Genomic DNA, 7066 nt, shown 5'->3' with positions numbered 1-7066 from the left:
CCTGCCCCTGGCCCCGCCCCACCCCGCCCTGCTAGTCCCGTCCGGTTCCCCGCTGGCTTCTGTTCTATGGACTTGTAATGTAGTCTGTGGGTACTGACGCTCTTCTCTTTGGAGGCTGTATTGTTATTTCTGTTTTATAGCTCAGAAAACCGAGACCCAGAAGTGACCGCCCTATTGAAATGTTAGCTGACTTCCAAAGAAATGCTGTCTCCTCTTCCCTTTCAACCGTAGCAAAAACGCTTAACTCCCTATTCATAGATCATAGCGCTCAGCATGTGAAGTTGTTCTTAAAGACCAATGATGAAATTACAGAATATCGACTTGCAGGAAGTCCTACAAAGCCTGCAATGGAATAGCCTAACCTCCTTTTACCATTGAAGAAACTGATAGCTAAAGAAGGGAACTGACTGCCAGTGTCACTCCGTCCCGCCCATGGCATAGGAAGACAGGGAGGGCGTTGGTTGAGAAAGGAGCCCTGGAGGGATGCAGCTGCAAGCCAAGGGACAGCTGACAACAGAGTCTCTCTCAGAGCCCTCAGGGGACCCAACCCCTTTCTGCACTATTGAGTTTTTTGATACAGCGTCTTGCTGTGTAGTTCAGGCTGGCCTTGAATTTATGACAATCGTCCTGCCTCAGCCTCCCAAGTGCTAGGATTACAGGTATGCCCTACTACATCTGACCTCTGTATGTTCGTTTTAGGCTTCAAGCCTGCTGGTCCAAGGCAGTACATTTATGTTTTTCAGTCACTCAGCTGTAGTTTGTTTTGGGAACTACTCAACTCCCTGTCTTCCCTCTTTCAGTCCCCAACTGGCATCGTCATTTTCTACCATTTCCTGGCCAGGCCTCATCATCATCCCCACCAGAGGCTACAGCAGACTGACCCCTCTAGCAGAGCCGCAGCCCCTTGGGGGATTCAGATTATTAGTTCTGGAAGGGACCTTGCCAAGCCGTCCCAGAACTGGCTCTCCAGCCTCTTGTTTCCTACAACCCGGAGGTCAGGCGCTCACCCCGCCCCCAAGCAGAGCTCATTTTATCATTTTATTTTCAAATATCTGAGTCTGGGGAAGTACTTCCTTGGATGAACCTGAACACAATTCCCAGTAACTTCTGTCCTCTGGGGTGAACTCACTTTAAGCAGCAAGCTCACTTGAATCCAAGTCTCAGCTCCTTTAGTGCCTTGAGGTCAGTGCTCAGGTTCATGTCCTGCTCCTCTGGAACAACTTCAGGGTTCCCGAAAACCATCTTGTTTTGATTTTCTGGTTCCCAACCCCTGGCTGAATTCCTGCCCGAGCAGGGCCTCAGTAAAGGAAGGAATGCTGATGGAGATAATGGTGGGGAAGTGGCCAGGAAGGGGAGAAGGGAGGCAGCGCTGCTAATCACAGACCTGATTGTGTTCCCCAGGGGAACAGAGGCAGAGGCCTCCATAGCTACCTGGGGTTTGACCCCCCCCCCCCCGTTCCCAGACGAGTGTCCCGCAACTCTCTCCCTCCTCCCCAGGCTGGGACTGTGCAGCAAATTTGGTGTCGTGGCTGTGTCCACCCAGGGGCAAGGAGGGTTCTCAGTGCGGGGAAGCAGGACGCGTCCTTCCCACCCGGCACCTGTGCTGCCGCCTCTGCCCTGTCCCGGGAGCGGCAGTAGCAATGCTTTCAAGGGAAGGCTCAGAACTTCTCTTCCTTTTCTGATATTTGCTTTGTTCCTGCTTGGGCCTCGTAATCACCGCCCTTAGCCTGTGACCGTGCCCATAATTGAGCTATGCCTTGGTTGGAGACCAAAAGGACTCCCACAGTGCCCAGACATGTGTTTTATTACTGCGAATACTCTAACACATCCAAGTAGGGGGCAGTGGAGAGTGCTGAGGAACCTCAGAAAGAATATGTCCCTCTTCAAACAAACTTTTACCTCATGCTATTGTTCCACTCCCAACTCCACTAAAAGTGACTGCAAATGAAGAGGACTTCCTTAACAATTGAAAAATGTAAAATAGTAGTCTTGGTGCGAGATTGCGCACATCAGTTCAACTTTCCTTTATATGTCAAGGGTTGCTGGCCCACTTATTCCTCAGTGCAGCCCCAAGATTTCCAAAGGTTTCCTCACCCCAGAGCTCCCTCTCCCTCCAGGGCTCTGCAGAGGCTTGTTCCTGGCAGAGGGCATCTGAACGAGACAGCTCAAGCGCTGAATTTAGTTGGATCTGTGTCCCATTTCCTGTGGATGGAGCCTTCCGTTCTGGGTTTAGTTTCTGGAAGTAGCTATTGAGCTCAAGGCAAATCATGCACAGTGTTTAAACATAAACACATTAGGCAAGATTATCTGGCAGTTATTTTTGTTCTCTTTGGCCACTTCGTCATGGTTGTCTGACCCACCGAAGATGCACTTTTAATGCACCCCACCCCCCAGCCATGTGGCAGAGTCAAGTGGCTCTCTGTCCCTCGGAATGGACTACTGAGGCCAACACCTCTAGGGTTTTCAGCAAGAGCAGATTTCCAACCCTAGAAATGACTTCCGTAGCTGGTTCCACCCTACTTAAATGATTAACCAGAGTTCCCTGAGTAGAGAAATTTGATGATGCCCCCACCCCAACCTCTGGAAAAATACCCCAAAGTTGTGTGATTTAATGACCAGAGAAAGCTGCTGTAGTGTTCTTTTCCTTTTCAGGGAACCCTTCCCCAGAAAGGAAGACCACAGATTTTGTAGTACATTGTAGAAATTTGTGGTAGTGGGGAAAGATTATTTAAACAAAATACAAGAAGTATTAAAGAGGAAGACAGCCCATAGGCATACCAAGGACAAAGATTAATCATGTTCTGCTTCAAAAATAGCTTTTGATTTGCAACCATGGAAAGCTCCACTGTTTTTCTTCAAAGATATCTACAAAAAGGACTCCTTAACCTCACTGCAAAAGCCTCCAAGGGCAGTGACATGTTTTTGAGAAATCGCAAAGCACATCCCCCTACCCGTGGGACAAAGTGCTTTCACTCATCCCTAGGTGTTTCCTGACCCTATAAAAACTGCTTAAATCCAGGCAATCTGGGAAAGTGCTTTTATTCGAAGCCTAGGAGGCAAAAAACTGGAAAGAAAAAGAAGGCAGGATAAGCTGTGTGACAAGCCTTGGAAACGGTAAGTAGGAAATGTGAATTACATATTCTGGCCAAGCTCTGAATGTATCTTGTGCCAGAAATCACTCAGTTTTTTTTGTGGTTATAAATTTTCCATAAATGCTAACTGGTTTGGTTCGCAAATGATTTCAAGTGATGCCATAGATTGTGAGTTCACTGTGTCAGTTTGGCCAAATTCTATTGTACATGGTTGTTCTGTGACTTCATCATGGGAAGAGGAGCAAAGGCTATGGTTCTGAATAGAGGGGCGGGGTGTGGCTCAGTGGCGGGGTGGGGGGGCTTGCCTAGGACAAGGGAGGTGCAGGTGAGGACTGCATCTGAGCCCCAGCACTGCACAACAAAACAAAACGGCAATACCTATGATGTTGGTATAAACGCTTCGTGGAAAGCCTTCTATATATTTTGAAGCCTGCTCATGGCTTATTAAGAAGACTTTTTACTTTATTGCTCTATGTATACTCGCGTTTGTCCTAGTTTGCAATTTCTCAAATATGTAACTTTATTGTTTTTATTCGACTATTGTAACATTAGTTGAGGCCCTCTTTCTTCCCTAACCATTTATCTTCACACTGCTCTTGTAATAATAATAAAAATATTGGGTTGTGTAATGATCCTTAGTTTATAAATTCAACTCTGCTTTGCCACACATGATGTAAGGTGAACAATTTTAGACCCTTTCCTCCTTTTTATTTTTTGCTCAAGGAGCTCAGGTGATAGTGGCTGCTTATTGTATAAAATAAAGTTTAAACTCCTTGGGCCTTTGCAATTTGTCCCTATCTGTTTTTCTAGGCTCCTTTTCTGTCCACATCCACTTCCTTTCCCTGTATTCTTCACACAAGTCACACTGCCCTTCTCAAGGTGCCAGAGCACCCTGAGAACCAAAGGTCTCGAATCCAATCTGGATCACAGACCCATTGAATGAGAACACATGATTGAACTGTGCGTGGAGGCACAAGTCTGTGATCCCAGCTACTGAAGAGGCTGAGGCAGGAGGATCACTTGAGCCTAAGAGTTTGAGATCAGCCTGGCAGCATAGCAACATCCTTTCAACAACAATAACAAAACAAAAACAAACTCAAGTCACATAAATAGGAAGGTATACATTCATGAAAACAGCAACAACTTTGCTCTCATAGAGCAGAGAACCAAGGTTGGGAGAGATACACAAATCTGTGTGTGTGTGTGTGTGTGTGTGTGTGTGTGTGTGTGTGTGTGAGAGTCTGTATAATAATGAAGTCTTTCTTAGAAAGGATTCTGGCCCCAAAGTAAAGAGAAAGGAAACACGATGCTCCTTTACTTCCTTGTGAAGGAACACACTCTACTAATTTGTGCGCAATGCTGCCTTTCTCTAGTTACCCCAGTCCGAAGGTCACCTCCTTCCCTGCCTCTACCAAGCAGTGCCAGCCCTGCCTCCCTGAGATCCTGTGGGCTGTTTACATTTCTCTGTTTCATGGGATCGTCATTCTCTGCACACCTGTCTCCCCTGCTGTGGCCTCTTTGAGAGCACACGCATACCTTTCTCCTCCTCTGCCCCAACAGAATAACTTGATGAATGTGGTGCCTGCCATAAGAAGTTTTGTTTTTGTTTTTGTTTTTTGCCATTCTGTGGATTAAATCCAGGGCCTCTGCACTGAGCTCCATCCCCAGCCCTTTTCTATTTTTTTTTTTTTTATTTTGAGACGGGGTCTGGCTGAGTCTCTGAGTTGCCCAGACTGGGCTCAGCCAAGAAGTGCTGGTAGAATCAGGCAATAAATGAATAAGTTACTCTGACAGCCTCTCTCCATAACGATGCCCATAGAAACATAATTCCTTAGAAAGCAGTCTGGTCATGTTTCCTGTTCTATGCAGCCCAGTGCAGTGTCACCAGCTGTGATGCAGGGGAGGCAATAACAGGAATAGCAATGGCTGCTGAGGAGGAAGAGAGCATTCAAGGAGAGGTGGTCCTGAGCAGTCCAAAAGCTGCACTGCTACGGACCAGGCCCTTTTCTGGGTGCCAACTATTGCTTGGTTTCCTAAAATAAATTACAGGTGGTATTTCCTTTCTTTTTATTTTATATTTAGAGCCTCTTCTTTTTTAATTTTAATTTTGTATTAATACATGTTTGCAGTACATAATAATTGCTTTCATCGTGGGGAGTTAGTAAGTGTATATGACACATTTAAATTCTTTTTATGTCCTCTTTGAACCTCTTCTTTAAAAATTCTTTATTAAGGGCTGGGGATTTAGCTCAGTGGTTCCACCACCTGCCTTGCAAGCACAAGGTCTCGAGTTTGATCCCCGCTACCAAAAAAAATTATTTATTAATACTCACACTCATGCACACACACGCTCAAGTTTTGTGGGTCTCTCTGTTCTGTGCTCTGTGGGTTTACACACAGGTGTACCTTTCTGTATACACCAGTCAGGTGTTTTTATTAAGTGACTGTGCTCTGGGTGGCACTCCAGACCTATGTGTTGTCCTGCGGCTAAGGCAGGTGGGGGAAGCCTCAGTAGGAACCTCAAACCTCTCCCAAGAGAAAATGGAGTCTCATTTTCTCCCTCATGCACTGGAAGCCCTCAAATTTGGAGAACCAGCAGCAGGGCCATGGGTTTCTGTGCAAATGTGCTGTGGGAAGCAAAGCAGAAAGTACAAAAGGCTTTCAAAACTCCTTTTCCATATCTCCAACCCACGGCACAAAGGAATTTGCCTCTCACTGTTTCTCACATGTGGAGTTTTCTAGCCTGAGCCTTGAATGGAACTGATTTGAGAATGAGGCCTACTTGTGATCTTAGCTACTGGGGAGGGTAGGGCAGGAGGATTAGAAGTTTGAGGCAAGCCTGGGCAACTTAGGGAGACCGTCTCAAAATAAGAAAAATTCTAAAAAAGGGTCTGGAGGAGTGGCTCAGTGCTTCCTGGGTTCAATCTCTACCACTGGGGGAGGAAAAAAAAAGAACAGCCAAAGGGGACTGGAGGTGCATCTCAGTGGTAGAATACACAGTTGGCATGTATAAGGCTCTGGTTTGATCAGACACATGCGCACATACATGTAACCCATACACACATACCCCAAAGAAGGTAAAGTGAAAACTGCTTCCCCTCCAGATTAAACAACAACAACAACAACAAAAACAGCAACAAAAAGGCACCTATATGTTATCCTTTAGGTAGCCAACTAGATAGAATATCCCTTCTAATAGCCTGTCGCTAATGATTAACTTACTTGGAAGCCCGGTCCTGTCCGAGACAGACCCTCCTAATCAGCAGGAATGTTATGAAAGCCTACCAGACCCCTAACATTCTGAAGTTCCTAGACACACTGCTCAGCTGTGCTTGTCAAAGGCAGTTCTGCTTGCCACATTTCAGAAGAGTCCAGAGCGTGTCTGACTGTGTTAGGGAACGGTGCAGTGCTGGGCCGTGGAGCTCTGTGGGTGACCACGGTGGAAGGTGACTGATCTTACACCACCTCTCCATCCAGGAAGCAAAGGGCTAAGGCTGGGGTGAGTTCCCTCAGAGATGTCCAGGGTCAAAGAGAACGCATAAAGACATTAACTGGTTTTATTCCAAGTTTCCTCTCCTTCCATCAGAGGGAACATTTATACCAGTGGGCAGGAACAAAATCTCTTGGTTAATCAAGTTAGCATACTTATTAGATGTGAAATTACAGCTCTCCAAGGATTACAATGGAATGCAATTAAGTCAATGCTCTAATAGCTCTTAGCAGAATTTAGCACAAATGTCTTTCACCCTCCCACTGAAAGCTCTAACCTCAACCTCCAGTCTTTCCAGACTCTCCGACTCAGCCAAACCCTTCCCTCCTGCAACAGCAGCTTTTAGAAGCCAACTAGGCTGGCCGGGCCAGCTCTCAGGAGTCACAAGGCAGGTTGGGCAGCCAGGCTTCCCCATCCTGTCACCTGCAGCCCCTCGGACACACAGCCCATTGTTACCCTCAGGCCTCTTGGGTGCTGCTCTTCT

This window comes from Fukomys damarensis, unplaced genomic scaffold, assembly GCF_012274545.1.
Source record: "Fukomys damarensis isolate Sample0158 unplaced genomic scaffold, DMR_v1.0_HiC HiC_scaffold_12, whole genome shotgun sequence".
In the NCBI taxonomy this organism is placed as follows: domain Eukaryota; kingdom Metazoa; phylum Chordata; class Mammalia; order Rodentia; family Bathyergidae; genus Fukomys; species Fukomys damarensis.
The sequence above is the reverse complement of the archived record's forward strand: the minus strand, read 5'-3'. Positions refer to the sequence as shown.